This window comes from Myotis myotis, unplaced genomic scaffold, assembly GCF_014108235.1.
Source record: "Myotis myotis isolate mMyoMyo1 unplaced genomic scaffold, mMyoMyo1.p scaffold_m19_p_5, whole genome shotgun sequence".
Taxonomy (NCBI): Eukaryota; Metazoa; Chordata; class Mammalia; order Chiroptera; family Vespertilionidae; genus Myotis; species Myotis myotis.
The window spans coordinates 78,385,363-78,403,537 of record NW_023416357.1 but is presented as its reverse complement, the minus strand read 5'-3'; the positions used below and the strand labels follow the sequence as shown (position 1 = coordinate 78,403,537).

Here is an 18,175-nt window from a genome sequence, read left to right as displayed (position 1 = left end):
AATCATTTCCAATTTTAGTTACACTCTGGCAATGTCTGGAACAACACAGTGAATACTGTTTGCTCAGTACAGGCTAGCTAGGTCAGTCAATTCAGACCTCGTCTCTCCAGCCACAAATTCACATTGCCTAATTGACATCTTTACCATATCTGAAATTTCAACGTTAACTATTTTTTCCTGGCCGGTGTGGCTCAGTTGAAGTGTTGTCCTGTACACAAAAAGGTGGTGGGTTCAATTCCGAGTCAGGGCACATACCCAGGTTGCAGGCTCTATCCCCAATGGATGTTTCTTTCTCCCTTCCTATCTCTAAAATCAATAATAATAAAAAAATTTAAAACTCCTCTTCATCAATAATGAACAATTTTCTCTTTATAATCCATGACACTAGGATTACCAAGGATCGCAACATTCATTCACAATTCCTGTTACTCCTTATCTGCATTCAGTCACTCAGTGCCCTTCACTTTTTCCTTTGTAATCTGTCTCACATTCATACATGAGCTAGTTATACATGCATTTTCATAAACAGTGTTCCCTTCTTAAATTTTTATTTCATGTCTGATTCTATCATTTTTAGTTTTTTGTCCTCTATTTTCTCTCTTTCCCTCTGTCCTTTGTTCTCAACTTTTGTTCAGTCTCAATACACCCAAGTCATGACAAATTTCCAAACCAGTAACAGTGCTTTAAACAGGTCATAAAAGGGTAAAAGGAGAAGTTAAGAGATAGAAAATGTTCTAGATCTAGAGTCATGTCCCTAATACTATCCCCATAGTTCTTCCTCTACCCATATTCTTAACAGCAGGGAACAAATGATGCTATATTTCAAGCATCATTCTTTAAATACAGAAGAGCCAACTAAATTAATTATTATTTAATCCTGAAAACTGATCTAGATTTTCTATAGCATTTTTTAAAAAACCATTTTCAGTGGTTGATATCCTCAACACAAATACATTTTCATAGAAACGAGCTGTTGCAAGTTCTGTGTTACCTCAGAGCAAAACCTGTCATAATCAAACTTCCCTATTCTCCTTGACCAATGTGTTAGCCAAGTAGACTCATTTAATTCTGTTCAATGCATTATTGCTATATCTTTTTTCAAAGTACTATCAACCTAGAGTAGCTCTTAGATTCCAATTTATATATTTTAACTACTGCTAATATTTAGATTTTTATGCAAAAAAAGAAATATTATAAGTTAGATCCAACAATGTCTTTAAGTGTATCTTTTGAAAATTACTTTACCTAAGCTTTTTAATGATGTTAAGAGAAAAATAACCAAATTTTCAACTGATCCCCATGTTTGCATTAACAGACAGCTATAACTTTGACTATGTGAAATACATAGAAAATAAATCATTCAGGTATCACTAAGAACTTAAATGAATTTTAATGTTAACCACTTCTGATAATTCAAAAATCTAAGATAAATCCTAAGAAAAATTATAATTTACCTTTCAACAGTTTCAAAACTATTGTATCAATTATTACGTACTATTCTATATAGAACTAACCACTCACATAAAAATTTTTTTAATTATCCCAATCTACTAAACTTTTTTAAAAACGTTTGTTTTTCCATCCATTAATCGATGATCATTTGGGCTAATTCCACATTTTGGCTATTAGGAATAATGCTGCTGTGAACATTTGTCTACAATTTTTCTTTGTGGACATTGGTTTTCATTTACCTAGGAACGGAATTTTGGGGTCATGAAAACTTTTTGAAATGACTACTTCTGATAATTTTTCTCACCTCTTGTATCAGACTGCAGACTGTCACTCCTCATTTCAGTCAATGTGTCTGTCTACTGTTACTTCTTTCCCTTGCTTAGACTCATGTACACATGGAAACCAATAACCATTAAACTTGTTAGAAATATGTATAAATAGAAAAGAAAGTTGCTCTTTACAAGAGCAACCCACTTTTGGTTACTTCTACTGTTACATGTCTTCTAGATGGTCAAGTATCAATGATGATCCCAGATTTTTTTTTTAAAAAGATCCTTCATAAGTACTGATGACTTAACTGTTCAATTATTCAAATAAAAGCCAGAACAAAAAATGTTTGTGTAAATTCAAATAACTAAAGTAGACAGCAGTTGCTCGGTTTTCATTCTGATACTGTTCAGTTAATTTATGACTTTAAAACATTACATAACCTCCCAGTATCACCAGAAAAAGTAACTGCATAGTATACACAAAAAGACATCTCTTTTTCCATCTCTGTTAAAAGAAAGTTAAAGATGTGTGTATGTAGTAGGCTACTTTCTCCAAGGCCACATATTGATGTGGGTATCTTACAATGCAAAGGAAGGGATGCAGGCAACTTAAAATTTTTGTGTGGGTGTCTATCAGAATTCCACTTCAAAGTTGAAGGTTTAGTAGTAATTATGCTAATTTCCCCTATATTGCGATCAACTATATTAAAAAACAGAGTAAGATTTTCTATAATATATGAAATAGTATTTTAACAGATGGGGTCCACATAAAATGTGGAATCCTCACCCTAACCAGTTTGACTCAGTGGATAGAGCGTCAGCCTGCAGACTGAAAGGTCCCAGGTTCGATTCTGGTCAAGGGCATGTACCTTGATTGCAGGCACACCCACAGTAGGCAGTGTGAAGGAGGCAGCTGAATCGATGTTTCTCTCTCATCAATGTTTCTAACTCTCTATTCCTCTCCCTTCCTCTCTGTAAAAAAATCAATAAAATATATTTTTAGAAAAATGTGGAATCCTCATCATGTTCTGATAGTTATATTTCAGAAAGTGTGTAAGTAATCTCAAATATACAACTCAAAAATTAAAACACAAATATGCTATTATTTATAGTTCAATCAATATATTTAAATGTAATGAAATTGGGTTTACAACTGTATTAATTTCCTGAAGTAATAGGAAACCAAAGTAGAATACACATACAGGTTTCTCCCACTATCTAGAAGTAGAGCGTGACCATGAAACCTTTCATAAGCTGAAATGACATAAAGCAAAGAAGTAATTACTTTAAAATGCATCTTGCTAACAAATGCACAAAATAAACTGAGATAAAACATAGATGCTCACAGACAATTAGTTCAAAGCTTATGATAGCTTGATACCAAGCTGCTGAGTGCAGTTCCCAGAGAAGCAGGTTGGTGATGCCACTCTCACTGTGCCCTGCCTCCACAATGGCTCACTGCAAAACAAATATGGAATGCTACTTTTGCTTTTTGCCTTTTTTCCATAAAAGCAAAACTCCTTCTTGTTTTGTTTTTCTTGTTGTTGTTTTTCAGTTAGCGAAAATAGATACTAATCCAAGTCTTTTTTATTTATTTATTTTAGAGAAAGGAGGGAGAGGGATAGAGAGAGAAACATCTATCGACTACCTCCTGCATGTCCCCTACTGGAGATTGAGCCTGCAACCACTGCACATGCCCTGACTGGGAATCGAACCAACCACCTCTTGGCGCATGGGTGGACGTTCAACTGCTGAGCCACACCAGCCTGGCTGCAGGTCTTAACAAAGTGGCATAAAACAAACTTTCAAAAAGTAGGGGTACCTGTATTTTGTTTCTTTAAATAAATCAGTTTCAGAGAAATAAGTAAATTGTTGGGTAGGACATTTGGTCTGCACATTAAAACTTACAATCGGGAAAATTTCACACAATTATGAACTATAAATTATTCTGATACAAAGGTACATAAATAAAATCTTCAATCTCCCATTTTTATAGAAATGATGGGCTTGTTTTTTTACTGTTTTTCACATAATGAATAAAATGCCAAAAAAATAACAACATAAATGATTTTATGCATAACACCATATTAAATGAGGTGGGATAATTTAATTAGGATTTATTTGGTGAAGTAACCCTTCAAAAAAAGGAGTACTGTGATTCTCAATGTACCAAGCAGGAACTGAGGGTGAGTGAGGTGAGAATAGATTGGGGAAGCGAGGAAAAGAGAAGAGATAACGGAAGACCCAGATAGGAAGACCCTCAGTAACTAAAAGGATCTCTTAATGAAAGAAATAGAGAACTACTAAATAATTATGTCAGCCTGAAATTGGACATGCTGAATTTGAGGAGTCATGAGATGATTAAAGAATTCTACCAGGCAGTTAAAAAATTCATGACTGGAACTTAGGAGAGGGGCCAGGCTAACACGCCAGTGGGTGAAGCTATGGTAACAGAATGAAAAGAGAAACTTACAGAGAGAAGGCAAGAGGAGTTGAACATTTTTCTGGGGATATAGAAAATACAAAGGGAACTTTGGTCTCCATGGTCATTATTTCTTTGCAGGGAGCAAAGAATTTTTACACTGTGGATAATATCTCTCTTGTATACTCAATTTTCCACCTCAACTTGATCATTCTCTCTCCTTTAACTGTGGTTAACATTTTATTGCACACCACTTCCCTTACCTGTCACCAGAAGCCCAGCCAAACTTGCTAAAATACTACAGCACATTCCTCAATACACAGCAACCTAGCTTTGCCACACAACACTGAACTAGTTTTATAAGACATCCATAGACCTCACTGATGCCAAATCTAATGTACATTTTTCAGTCCCTGTCTCGCTGGACTTTTGAAACAACATTCGATATATTGTTAACCACTCCCTCTTTCTTGAAACATTTTTTGAAATACCACATTTTCTCTCAGCCTCTTCTACCAAGCAATTAAATAGTAAGAGTCCCTTCAACTTGGTCCTAACCCCATCTCCTTTTCCCACTCTATATTTTCTTTGTAAGGTCATCTTACCAGACCTGTAGCTATAAGCAGCATCTAAATGTTTTAAGTAATAAGTGATGGCCTCCATTCATTTCTGGATCAGACCTCACCTCTGAATTTCAGCCCAGTATAGGTAAATATTGATGTTGCCACTTAGATACTTCATAATGTTTACTATTCTAATTCTTACCAAATGAGAATAAGAAATTGTCAATGTGTGATGAACAGCAACTTTTCCTAAATAAAAAGCAAAATAATTTATCTTTTTTGATTAGTTTTTATTTCCTGAATTTTCCAGTGAACACTTAACTATCAGAAATACTGTGGAAAACAGTATGGAGTTTCCTCAAAAAATTAAAAATGCAACTTCCATTTGACCCAATAATTCTACTTCTAGAAATATATCCCAAGAAAACAGAAACACCAATCAGAAAGAATATATGCACCCCTATGTTCATGGCAGCATAATTTACAATAGCTGAGATTTAGAAACAGCCTAAGTGCCCATCAGTAAATGAGTGAAACTGGAATTCTACGTTGCTATAAAAAAGCAGGAATTCTTACCATTTGCAACAGCATGGATGGAACTGAAGAGCATTATGCTAAGCGAAATAAACCAGTCATAGAAAGATAAATATCACATGATATTTCTTGTGGAATATAATGAATAACATAAACTGATGAACAAAAATAGAACCAGCCAAAACCGGTTTGGCTCAGTGGATAGAGCGTCAACCTGCGGACTGAAAGGTCCCAGGTTCGATTCCGGTCAAGGGCATGTACCTTGGTTGCGGACACATCCCCAGTAGGAGATGTGCAGGAGGCACATCTAACTCCCTATCTCTCTCCCTTCCTCTCTGTAAAAATTCAATAAAATATATTTTAAAAAAATAGAACCAGAGACATAGAAGCATCCAACAGAGTGTCCAACCTATGAGGGAAGGTGGGGTGATGGTGTAAGAGATCAACCAAAGGACTTGTATGCATGAGCATAACCAATGGACACAGACAGTAGGGGGGTGAGGGAGCGGCTGGGGAGAGGTCAATGGGGGAAAAAGGAGACTCATAAAATACTTTAAACAATAAAGAATTTAAATTAAAAAAATCAATGGGAAAAAATATCCTCAGGTGAGGATTAAAAATAACAACAAAAGAAAAAAAAAATGAAGAACTTGGGTCCTAGCTGGTTTGGCTCAGTTGATAAGAGCATTGGCCTGGGGACTGAAGGGTCCCGGGTTCGATTCCAGTCAAGGGCATATGCCCAGGTAGCAGGCTTGGTTCCCAGTAGGTGGCATGCAGGAGGCAGCCAATCAATGATTCTCTCTCATCATTGATGTTTCTATCTTTGTCTCCCTCTCCTTCTTCTCTGAAATCAATAAAAATATATTTTTTTAAAAAAGAAAAAAGAATTTGGCCCATCCAGAATGGTTTACTGGTTGAGTGTTGACCCATGAATCAAGAGGTCACCAGTTGGATTCCCAGTCAGGGTACATGCCTAGGTTGCAGGTTCAAACCCCAGTAGGAGGCATGCTGGAGGCAGCCAATGGATGATGTTTTTCTCTCATGGATGTTTCTATCTAGCCATCCCTCTCTAAAAATCAATAAAAACATTTAAAAAAAAAGAATTTGGCCAGGAAGATAGTAAATTCTTAATAATTAAAATCCTTTATAATGTAAAATACATTTTATATTTATTCCTTATTACACAAGTCTTAAATATTTACAAAGTTTTCTCAGTTTCCATTATCCAAAAGTTAACTTGTCTTTTAACAAATTCAAATTCTTTTACATAACAAAGGTCATATTTCAATTATGCTTGAGAAAATACTGCTTATAACACAATGACTTGGTTTAATAATGATTTTTCAGTTTAAAAATTCTTAAAAATCAAGCTATTATTTCTTCCCTAACACTAGAATTTCCTTCAGTATTTTAGCAACAACCTATTATGAAACCAGCTGTCTTTTTTTGTTAATCCTTGCCTGAGGACATTTTTCCATTGATTTTTAAGGAGAGTGAAAGACAGAAGGAAAGACCAAGAGGATTGGTTGCCTCCTGCGCGAGCCAACCAAGGCCCAGGTGGGGGAGAAGCCTGCAACCAAGGTATGTGCCCTTGACTGGAATCAAACCCTGGACCCTTTGGTCCACAGGCTGATGCTTTATCCACTGAGCCAAACCGGGCTCAGATGTCTTTTTAAAATAATGGATAAAAATCAATACTTAATTAAGTTTTTTAAAAACCTGTAACAGTGCTTTTACCAGCTGTGTAACCTAGAGTGCAGGATTGTTTTCTGTGTACATTACATCCTTCTCATTTCCCAAATGTGTACACTAACGTGCTTCTCATTGTTAAATGCTTTAAGTATAATTTACATTAAAATAGCATGGTTTTTTCTTTCTTTGAACATCCCGGTTACTAAGTTCACAAAATTTTTATCTCAGGTATGCACTGTAGCATAGCATGGGTGGTCTTTGCAATGTTACTAGCCAAGGACTTAATACCCATGAAAGATGATTGTATAGTAATCAAATGATTTGTGATCACATTTTTTTCCAGAGTAAGTTAACAAAGGTGTTCATCATTGTGCAAAGAGAAATCTATATCATTTGAACAGTGCAGCTTCTAAAATAACAGTTAAAATACTAATACAACACATTTCTGGCATTGTTTATTACCAATCTATTCATTTTTCATACTAATTTATTCTATTTTTACAGTTTAACTGACAAAGCCTGGGCAAAAGGGTCTGCTCCACAATTTTAGGCCATAGTGGGCAAAAAGACAGTAACCTACTATTTTTTTAACCCTTTGAGTGCCAACCAATATCCTAGGAACTATGCTAAAATTGCCAAGGCATTTTTGCTGATTTTACAGCAGTTTAGGAAAAAAATTATGAATTGCAAGTAAATGAAGTTACATATTCAAAAACTTAAGGAAACCTTTACTACATTTGTTTTCTGGACTTAGGTGCCATCTGTCAATAAAAAGTGAACTACTAGCATCTAATAGTGACACTGCAGGAGGAGTGTGATAGCGCTCCCGGCATTTTTGGCGGAAGACAGTAGGAGCGCGATTGCGCTCCCAGCACTCTAGGGGTTAATTTCCAAGGAGGGAGAAATGTTTGGATTTTTATTTTACTACTAGAGGCCCAATGGCATGAAATTCATGCAAGGGCCTTGGCCTTTCTTCCCACCATCCCCACCCTCTCCCCTCGTCCCCACCCTCTCCCCTCGGTCTCCCATGTGGTGCCCTATGAGCTGGAAGCTGACATGAGGGGCCTGAATTCCTGACTTTGCCTGCACGCATTTTTCCATATAAGGTATGGTAACCATGTAAGGTATGGGAAGATGGGTGCTCAGGAGCCACATGGCGCTGCCTGCTGGGGGAGGGGGCGTCCGTGGTGGGCAGAGGCTGTGCCAAAAGGTGGGTACGCAGTGGACATTTTATTTTCTGGAAATGAGAGGAGACTTAGGGATGCAGGGTGTATCTGCTGGCTCTGGCCCCAGCGACCCAGGAAGCCAAGCCTGGACAGAGAGCGGAGAGTGGGAGAGTGGGCAGGAAGGCTTGGCTTCCTGGGTCACTTCCTGCCTGCTCTCCTGCTTCCCAGCCAGGCTTGGCTTCCTGCCAGCTCTCCCGCTGGCTCCATGGCTCCAGCCAGCACCGCCATCTTTGTCATGTCGATTTGCATATTCCCTCCTTATTGGCTGTGGGTGCCTCCATCTTTATCATGAAGTGATGGTTAATTTGCATATTACTCTTTTATTAGATAGGAGGATTGTGAGTCTATGCTTCTATATAAAGGTCCATTTATTTAAAAGAACAAAATTTGCTTTTAGCATCACCTCTGCAACTAGAAAGTGGTTCTTAAACTAATACACTAACTTACAGAGTTAATGTAAAGACTGTGTAAGATAAGATACTGGTTTAAAAAAAATAAACAAGGGTGAGTGCTCACTTCGGCAGCACGTATACTAAAAAACAAGGGTGATTATTTATTGAAGATGAAGAAAGCTGCAAAGAAAGAAAAAAATAGGAGATCATTTTAGTTTTTCATTAAGACGAAGTCAATACATATTGGCTAATCAGCACCAGGCTGTCACAAACATGGGTCAAACAATGACTAATCCTGCCAGATGAAGACTAGGAAACCATACTGTGTCTAACATTCTGAACTGGGAAATACCATTTAGATCCCAATCATCATTCATGTACCTTTTTACACAGTAAATCAACCTTACTCAATAATCTAAAGTGACAGAAAAAACATGAACAGGGAGCCCTAACCGATTTGGCTCAGTGGATAGAGCGTCGGCCTGCGGACTGAAGGGTCCCAGGTTCAATTCTGGTCAAGGGCATGTACCTTGGTTGCGGGCACATCCCCAGTAGAAGGTGTGCAGGAGGCATCTGATCGATGTTTCTCTCTTATCGATGTTTCTAACTCTCTATCCCTCTCCCTTCCTCTCTGTAAAAAATCAATAAAATATATATTAAAAAACAAAACAAAACATGAACAGGGAAAAATGGGGGGGTGTTAGAAAGTTTCAATGCATTTAACAACTGTTTATTCAGAAGAAGGTGCTGTGTACAAGGTAGTAGCTATGGTAGAGCATTCAGAAATTTTAAAATATAAACGTTTACCTCATTCAGGTTATCCAAACTCAAATTATTCTGGAAGACCACATCATTTAAATGCTAAAAAAATTTTACAACTACCAAAAGAATTATAAGTCCAACATTAAGGAAAAGCACACACAAATAAAGCCAATAATACAGCAATCTCTTCCAGAAGTTAATTTTAAATTCTACCCCAATTAACACTTGCACTGGGTGAAAAACAAGATGGAAAAGCCTAGTTAGCAGTGTAACAAACTGCCTTAGTAGTTAAATATACTTTATTGCCATATGTTTCTTAGCAATCCCCTTACAATTTGATATAACTACACAAACACTTTGAAAATACAATGGGAAGGGATGAGTTTTTTCACATGTCAACTGAACATCCCAGTATAATTCTTTTTTTTTTTTTTTTTTTTTAAATATATTTTATTGATTTTTTACAGAGAGGAAGGGAGAGAGATAGAGAATTAGAAACATCGATGAGAGAGAAACATTGATCAGCTGCCTCCTGCACATCTCCCACTGGGGATGTGCCCGCAACCAAGGTACATGCCCTTGACCGGAATCGAACCTGGGACCCTTCAGTCCGCAGGCCGACGCTCTTATCCACTGAGCCAAACCGGTTTCGGCCCTAGTATAATTCTTGATAAGAACTGGTTTGTAGGTTAGGAAATAATTTGGCTTTGCATATTTGTGGGTGAAGTGAACCTTAACACAATTCAAGTTTACTGTGACATACAACAGATTTGGAGTTTTGCTAAGTAATATTGCAAGATATAACGAAATAGTTTTTCTGCCTTCAAGAAACAAGTGTTTCTTATAAAATCTGGTTGTACATCATCCAGGTCTGGTTACTGATTACCAATTCGATAAACCAAGAATTCTTCATTTGTGAGACCCTCATAATCTGCCAGGCTTACTTTAATAACAACTACAATCTACTCAAAGCCAATTGTGTGTCAGACACTTCCCTAACGCTTAGGTGTCCAACTATCCTGAATTGACAATGATCTCATATTTTTTCTTTTTCTTTCTCTGCAGATTGTCCTATTGTCCATCTTTGAGAGGTAGGTACTATTACCCCCACTTAACAAATGAAGAAACAGTCTTTTGAGAGGTTAACTTACCCCAAATCATATATCTATTAATGTGGCAGTGCAGAGAATCCTCCAAATAGTAGAATTACACAAGGAAAATTATTTTAGGTACCTATTTGGGGCAAGGGAACAAAAGATAGACAACTCACCCAACTCAGGAAACTGTCCTGCTTGAACTTCCCAATTACCCAGCTATTCTCACTCACCACCTTGCTTTACCTTTCCTTCTTTCTCTGCTTCCAAACCTAAGGGCTTCTGACATGGTCCTCATAAAAACGACATCAGTTCTGCACTGGATGGCACTAGAGAGATTTTTTTTTTTTAAATCTCTGTGCTTTGTAGAAATTCCTCCAGGATTTACAGTGTCTGTGATACTCTGCCCTACAGGATGATTACAGACAACTGCAACGACCACCCATGGAGGAGAAAGAATTGCTAGTGTCTAGACATAATGCATCTGGAAGGCATGTCCAATGTTTTAAGTATGAAATTGTGTAGTAGATAGAGTTACGTGTTTATTTAACTTTGGAAGTTTATTTGGAGGCTATTGTGGTAGAGAGAATAGGTAAAATAGGCCAGTCATTCCATTTCTATGTACCTAGGATTTTCTTTTTCCAATTAAAAACCACATGTAAATGGACCAGCACAGTTCAAACCTGTGCCATTCAAGGGTCAACTGTAATATTCTTCAGGAATACATAAAGGTAGTAAAAGTCATTTTGGGTGGGAAAAAGTCAGGACAGAGGCCCAAGGGAAATTATTACCCTTAAGTCATGATAACAGCTACTTTGATGGAAGGATCAGAAAATAGTGTACAGAGGCTGGGGGTGCCAGCAAGGTTCTGTTTCTTGACGTGGATGGTGATCATTTGATTAAGTTATATATTTATGGGTTTTTCTCTCTGCTATACTCCACAATAAAAAGAAAGGCTTTTAAAAGAGTAAACAAAAAATAAGTTAAGTGTCTGGTATACTGCTTGACATTAACAGAGTAAGTGCTAAATAAATTTTGCCTAATATTATAAACAAGAAATAAGTGATCTATTATTTATTACAACTGCCCATGTAATGAGTTTAAATAACTGGATGTTGAACAAACACATAAAATAAATACTGCAAAACATCAGTCATCCAGACTCTACTACATAGGTCTTAAAATTTGATATTGACAGAGTTTAAGATTACCTCTGGATGAACTTTACATATAAACATGGCATCACCATTCTGCCTGGTGAGAAAGGATTTATTATCTACTAGAGGCCCAATGCACAAAATTCGTGCAAGGGGCTCGGCCCTCACAGCCCTGGCTTTTTCCGGAAGGTTGTCCAGAAGGACATCCGGAAGGTTGTTTGGCTGTCTGGTCTAATAAGCATATTACGCTTTTATTATTATAGATACCATCAATAAGTCAGTAGGGTATAGTGTGAAGAATGTGGGTTTTGATGATCAAAGATGGCACTACTAGAAATATTTTTTTAAACAGGATTGAAGAGTGAACTGTGTTCTTTTTTTTTTTTTTTAACAGAGTTTTTATTGAAGGGAAAGGGAGAGAGAGGGTGAAACATCAATATGAGAGGTAAACATTGATCCACTGCCTCTTGCATACCCCCTCACGGAGATCAAACCCACAACTGAGTTTTGTGCCCTAACAAGGAATCAAACCAGCAACCTTTTGGTGCACAGGATGACACTCAACTAATGGAGCCACACTGGCCATAGCAATTCTAGAAATGTTTTGCAACTTCTCTTTAACTAAAAATGTGCTTAGTAAATAACTTCTTCCCTTCCCTATTTCCTTTAGTGGCAACCAGCATGCACCTTACAGCAGGGCTAGCTTAGGTTCATATTGGATTAGCAAAACCTCTGGTCCCAGCTTTAATTAAGCAAATTAAATCTTTGCTAATGACAGCCAAAGGAGTGGAAGTCTTTATTTCAGGGCACGGTTAATATAAAAGAATTTATTGTTTTGTTTACAAGCATCTTATTATTGATTTAAATAAACTCCAAATTACACTTCAGAAATGTTCAAGGTCACCCAAAACTATGATTAAAATTCTAAAAACAAACCTCTGAAATAAAGTATTAATAAAGATACTTTAAAGATAAAAATTTCTAATATATTTTAATAGCATCTGCTTTAATACTAAGGTAAGCAAAGGCAAAGTGTTAATATCATGACACATAGCCAAATGAGTAACTAAAAATGATGCACACATATGCAAATTTAGATGCCAAAGTGGCTGGATTTATTCTAACAATTTTTTCATCAAGCCTTAGCCAATTATTTCATCCCAAAGCTACCAACTTTTCCTATCCGTGCTGTCGGTGATTGGTGTATTCAGTGTAATGCTCCCCATACAGACTACTCTCTCAAAACCAAGTATTGTTTTACAGGAATCCAATCTGCTCTGTTTAACAATGGTCTATTAATATCCAGTGGCATTAATGCAAAGCTCAAAACTCAAGTGCCACAGATAAAAGTGATGGTGTGGCCATGTGACTTTACAATAAACCGAGTCAGAACTGCTGACTGCAATTAAAAAATTCAGTCCTCTACCTAGCCCATCATGTTCTTTACTAATCATTCAAGACTGAGTTACAACAGAATGCATTAAGAATAGCATAATTATCATTTCAAATCCCATACAACTTATTAATGTCAACAAGCTAATAACTTGAAAATATTTTAATTCAAATTACCAGAAAATTTGTACCTTCCAGTATTAATTAATAATGTACTGATGAGCACTGACAGGTGTGACTCAGTTGGTTGAGCATTATCCCATGCACTGAAAGGTTGCTGGTTCGATTCCAGGTCAGGATACATACCTAGGTTGTGGGCTTGATCCCCAGTAGGGGTTGCAGGAAGCAGCTGATTGATGTTTCATTCTCACATCGATGTTTCTCTCTCTAAAGCAATAAAAAAATCTTTAAAAAAAGAAGACTATTAGGAACCTTACTAAAGTTAAAAGAAAAAAGTCCAGCTGGTGTGGCTCAGTTGGTTTAGTGTCGGCCCATGCACCAAGAGGTCACCGGTTCAAATTTGGGTTAGGGCACATGCCTAGGTTTCAGCCTCAATTCCCAGGAGGCAACTGAACATGTATGTTTCTCTCTTATTGATGTTTCTATCTCTCTCTCCCTCTCACTTCCTGTCTAAAAATAAATACATAAATAAAATTTTAAAAATACTTAATACAATTCAGTATACAGTTATCTAATGGTTAAAGCCAGATCTTTGATTGTTAACACTTGTCTATATAAGGGTATTTCAAAGTGGAGAATCAGCACATCAAAGAAAATAACTATGTACTAAGTTACAGGGGCAATCAAAGTGTGTATCTCTCATCATGTTCTAGGACACTGCTTCTCAAACCTGGCTTTCTGAGAATCACCAGAAAGTTTTTCAAAAGCTACCTGTATATTCTTTGAAAGAGAGACATCTGTAATTTTTCTCCAAATTTTTAGAAATTTGGAGGTCACTGGTCCAGAAGAAAAGGATAGGGAGACAAAAACCTAATTTCAAAAAAATTCAGCTTCATCAAGTATTAGTTATGTGGCTTTAGGCAAATCACAACCTTGCAAAATGAGACTCCTACTCCAAGACTTTCTGAAAACCCAACTCTTCCAAAGATAGATTTGAAGACCAAATACAGATATGCAGCTTAAGAGTGCTTTAGAAAATCTAACAATTTATACAATATTAAATTCCACAGCCTTTCCAATTAATTCTCAGATAGAAAAAATAAGAATTCCCTGATTCAACAAATACTTCACTGAGAGCTCTGTTCTAGAAACCTTTGAGGAAGAATCCCATACAAAATTAGAAGAAAATTTGAATGTGAATAATTTTAAACTTGTGGTGAGTATTTAATGTGGAAGAAAAAAAGAAGGAAGAAAAAAGGAATGTATAATAGTAACCTCTGTGATGATAGAAATGTTCTATATCTCCATTGTCCAATACAATAGCCATCAGCCAAATGTAGGCAATTACCACTTAAAATATGGCTTGAGTAATTTAATTGAAGCTTTAGTTTTAATTTAAACTGAGTTTAACAGCCACATGTGACTAGTGATTACAGAATTTTAAAAAACACAACCCTAGAACTTTTAAAAATTTAGGTTGCACTTTTGAGAGACATGGATAAGGAAAGAGGAAATGGGAAAAAAATTAGGAAGATTCCATTTATAAGATACTTTCTTATATTTATTTTTGAAGGTATTTCTATTAGGAAAAGATATATCCATACAGTGAAAGTGAGGAGTACAAATCTTTGAAAGTAGCACCAATTGGAAGTCAGAATGTTTGCTGCAAGTTCCAACCCTGGTGCTGCCTGTTACGGGCCCTATGATTCTGTAAGGGTTCCTTAGCTGCTTTTGAGTGTTAAACTCCAACTATGCAAATTGGGGCAATATGCCTGTCAAATGAACTATAGAGAGTCTACATAACAAATATAAGATATATAAAAGAGTTTAAGACTTTTTTGTACTACATTAATTTATTTTAAAAAACTAGTTCTATTATCCAACATATATTGATTGAGGGTGTGCTGTGTCAGGCCTATATACACGGTATCGTGAATATAATAAATAGCCATAAACATAGTCTGCTTCCCATGCAGCTTGAAGTCCAATCCTGTTGAGTCAAATAACCATATTAATAAATATACATGAAATAAGTACTTTAAGGGAAAGGGGGCTTGTTCTGGACCAGAGGACAATAAGGCTTCCTCTCTGAGGAAATAAGGATTAAAGAGAAATCTCCAAACTGAAATGTTAACTGTGTGTATAAGGTGGAACGGAGGAAGAGTTCACAGTATCATAAATAGTTCCTATAGTCAAAGGTATTGTGCCTTGGAGTAATTTTAACACTCAAGAAGTAGGCCAGAGCTAGACAATGCAGGGCTAGTTTTAAGCTAATGGATGACATAATCAATTTTCTGTTTTGAAAAGATACTTCTGGGCACAATAGTGATGGGAGGGCACAGTGAATTCGGAGAACCCAGTTAGATTACTGTAGGAGCGACGTGCCTCAATTGGGTCTAGGTTGGTAGTAGTGAAGGTAAAAAGAATATTTAGGAAATAAAGGTGACAGGACTTGGAGATGAACTGGATGCGGAGGAATGAAAGAAAGTGTCAAGAATGACTCATGTTTCTCACTTGTGCAATATGATGCATGGTGGTACCATTCATAGAGACATAGGACACACTGAAAGAAGACTTGGGTTGTTCTGTTTCTGAAGGGAGAAGGAGGCAATTATAGGTTTGTGAGTCTGGGGTGCCTTTGAGATACAAAGCAAAAATGTCAGCAGGCATTGGATGCCTAGAACTCAGAAAAGGGGTATGGGTGGGTGACAAAATTATCTAGGGAGAGAAGAAAGAAGCCAGAAGAAAAGCCAGAACCAAGCCTTGAAGGTGGCTCAGTTTAGAGATAAAGGAAACTGCAAAAGACACTGGGCTGAAAGAGCCAGAGGGAGAAAAATGAAAAGACAGACTAGTGCCTTGGCCTGGTGAGTCAGTGGTTAGAGCACCATCATGATGCTCCAAGGCTGTGGGTTCCATCCCCAGTCAGGGCACATACAAGAAGCAACCAATGAACACATAAATAAGTGGAGCAACAAAATGACGTTTCTCTTCTTCTCTCTCTAAAATCAATCAATGTAAGTTTTAAAAAAAAGGAAAGTGCTATATGGAAGCTGAGGAAGTGATGAAAAGACTGCAAAAGAACATTAAATGCTATTGGAAGTTTGAATGCTGCTGGGGAGGAAAAAAAGGTATCCTGGAATTGGTGATAAGAATGGAGATGACTGCCCTAGCTGGTTTGGCTCAGTGGATAGAGATTCGGCCTACGGACTGAAAGGTCCCAGGTTCAATTCCAGTCAAGGGCATGTACCTTGGTTGCGGCACATCCCCAGTAGGGGGTGTGCAGGAGGCAGCTAATCGATGTTTCTCTCTCATCGATGTTTCATTGATGTTTCTAACTCTCTATCCCTCTTCCTTCCTCTCTGTAAAAAATCAATACAATTTTTTTTTTAAATAAAAAAGAATGGAGATGACTGGTGACTTTAACAACTATTTAGGTGAAATGATGGGGTAGAAGTCATACTACAGCAGATGGTCATGGATCCTTTAAGTTTCCCTCCACAGGAGTAACCAAGCCTGACCTACCAAGCCACCTTACCAAAAAACTCCAAATGATTTGCATACTAAACTCGAAGCTACACTAATCAAAGAACTAATTCACACCAACTGACAAAGAACCATGCCAGGGGTTTTTAGAATTCTTAACCTAAATGAATATCTAATTTGTGAATGTTCAGAAACAGCATAGTGAACATTTAAAGCAGAGAAATTTCTGAGCCCAAGGGTGGTACAAACACACCTGCCTGTTACTAGCTTCTGCAGAGAGATAACATTCCACTAAGCTATTTTTGCTTTTCAGATTTTCCCCTTCTTCTAATTAGAAATCCCCAAGTTCTTTATCAGCTCCATGGTTTGTATAATTGCTTTAAGACAGTACTGGTTCTAATGAAAAATGAAAGAATAATAAAGCCACTGGCAGATGACAGCTTTCATATTTTAAATAGGAAGCCATTGATGTTTTTAACTTCAGTATTTTAAGTAGTTTTCCCTAGTCTGTCCCTCAACACTTTCACTTTATGTTTCAGCCTATTAGTTCCCCACCCTTTTGTATTCTCTTTGAAAAATTGATTTTCATGGCTTTACCTAAATTTGTAGCATAAAAGCACATTTTTATGCGATTATTTAAAAACCCATTTTCTTAAGTTCTTTTCTTTCACTAACCAGTAGCTGCAATTTTATGTGTCTGCCCCATTGTAGAACTAATTTATAGAATGAAACCCAACTCTTTCATCCACCTCTCAAACTTGCTCTTCCCACAGCCCTCCCTATCTCCATATCTACAGACTCCATTCTAAACAGTGGAAAACCCTGGCATTAATCTTTCCATACACCCCTTCATCTAAACCATCAGCAAATCCCAACAGTTTTACCCTTTAAACATACCCAGTATATGAACAGCTCTCACTGTATCAAACACTATTACTACCTTAATAAAAGTCCTATCATCGTGACTGAAATACTGCTCTAACTGGTCTCCCAGCTTCCACCATTACCCCCTTATAGAAGGATATTCTCCACAGAACAATCAGAGTGATATTTTAAAAACATAAGTCGGATCATGTCAAGTCTGTGCATTAAACCCTCCACAACTCCCTATCTCACTCAGAGTGAAAACCTAAATCTTTATCATGATCTACTTATTTATTCCTCACTCCTGCTTTGACCTCCTCTCATATCACTCTCCTCCTTGTCACTCATCTTGCTGGCCTCCTTATTTCTCAATCCAAGACACTCCCATCTCAGGGTCTTAGTGTGTGCAATTCCTCTACCTAGAGCAGGGGTGGGCAAACTTTTTGACTCGAGGGCCACAATGGGTTCTTAAACTGGACCGGAGGGCCGGAACAAAAGCATGGATGGAGTGTTTGTGTGAACTAATATAAATTCAAAGTAAACATCATTACATAAAAGGGTACGGTCTTTTTTTTTTTTTTTTTAGTTTTATTCATTTCAAACGGGCCGAATCCGGCCCGAGGGCCGTAGTTTGCCCACGGCTGACCTAGAGTGTTCTTCCCCCAGGTATTTTGCATGGGGTGATCCCTTACTCCTTTCTAGTGTCTGCTCACATATCAGACAGGCTTTCTCTAACTACTCTAAAACAGCATC

The 18,175-nt window shown here is 37.2% G+C and overlaps 1 protein-coding gene across 9 annotated transcripts in view; it reads right to left on the bottom strand.

Moving 5' to 3' along the window:
- SLC12A2 (solute carrier family 12 member 2) overlaps nucleotides 1–18,175 on the bottom strand; it is a 94,741-nt gene that overhangs the window by 69,475 nt on the left and 7,091 nt on the right. The gene's annotated exons all lie outside the window — the stretch shown is intronic.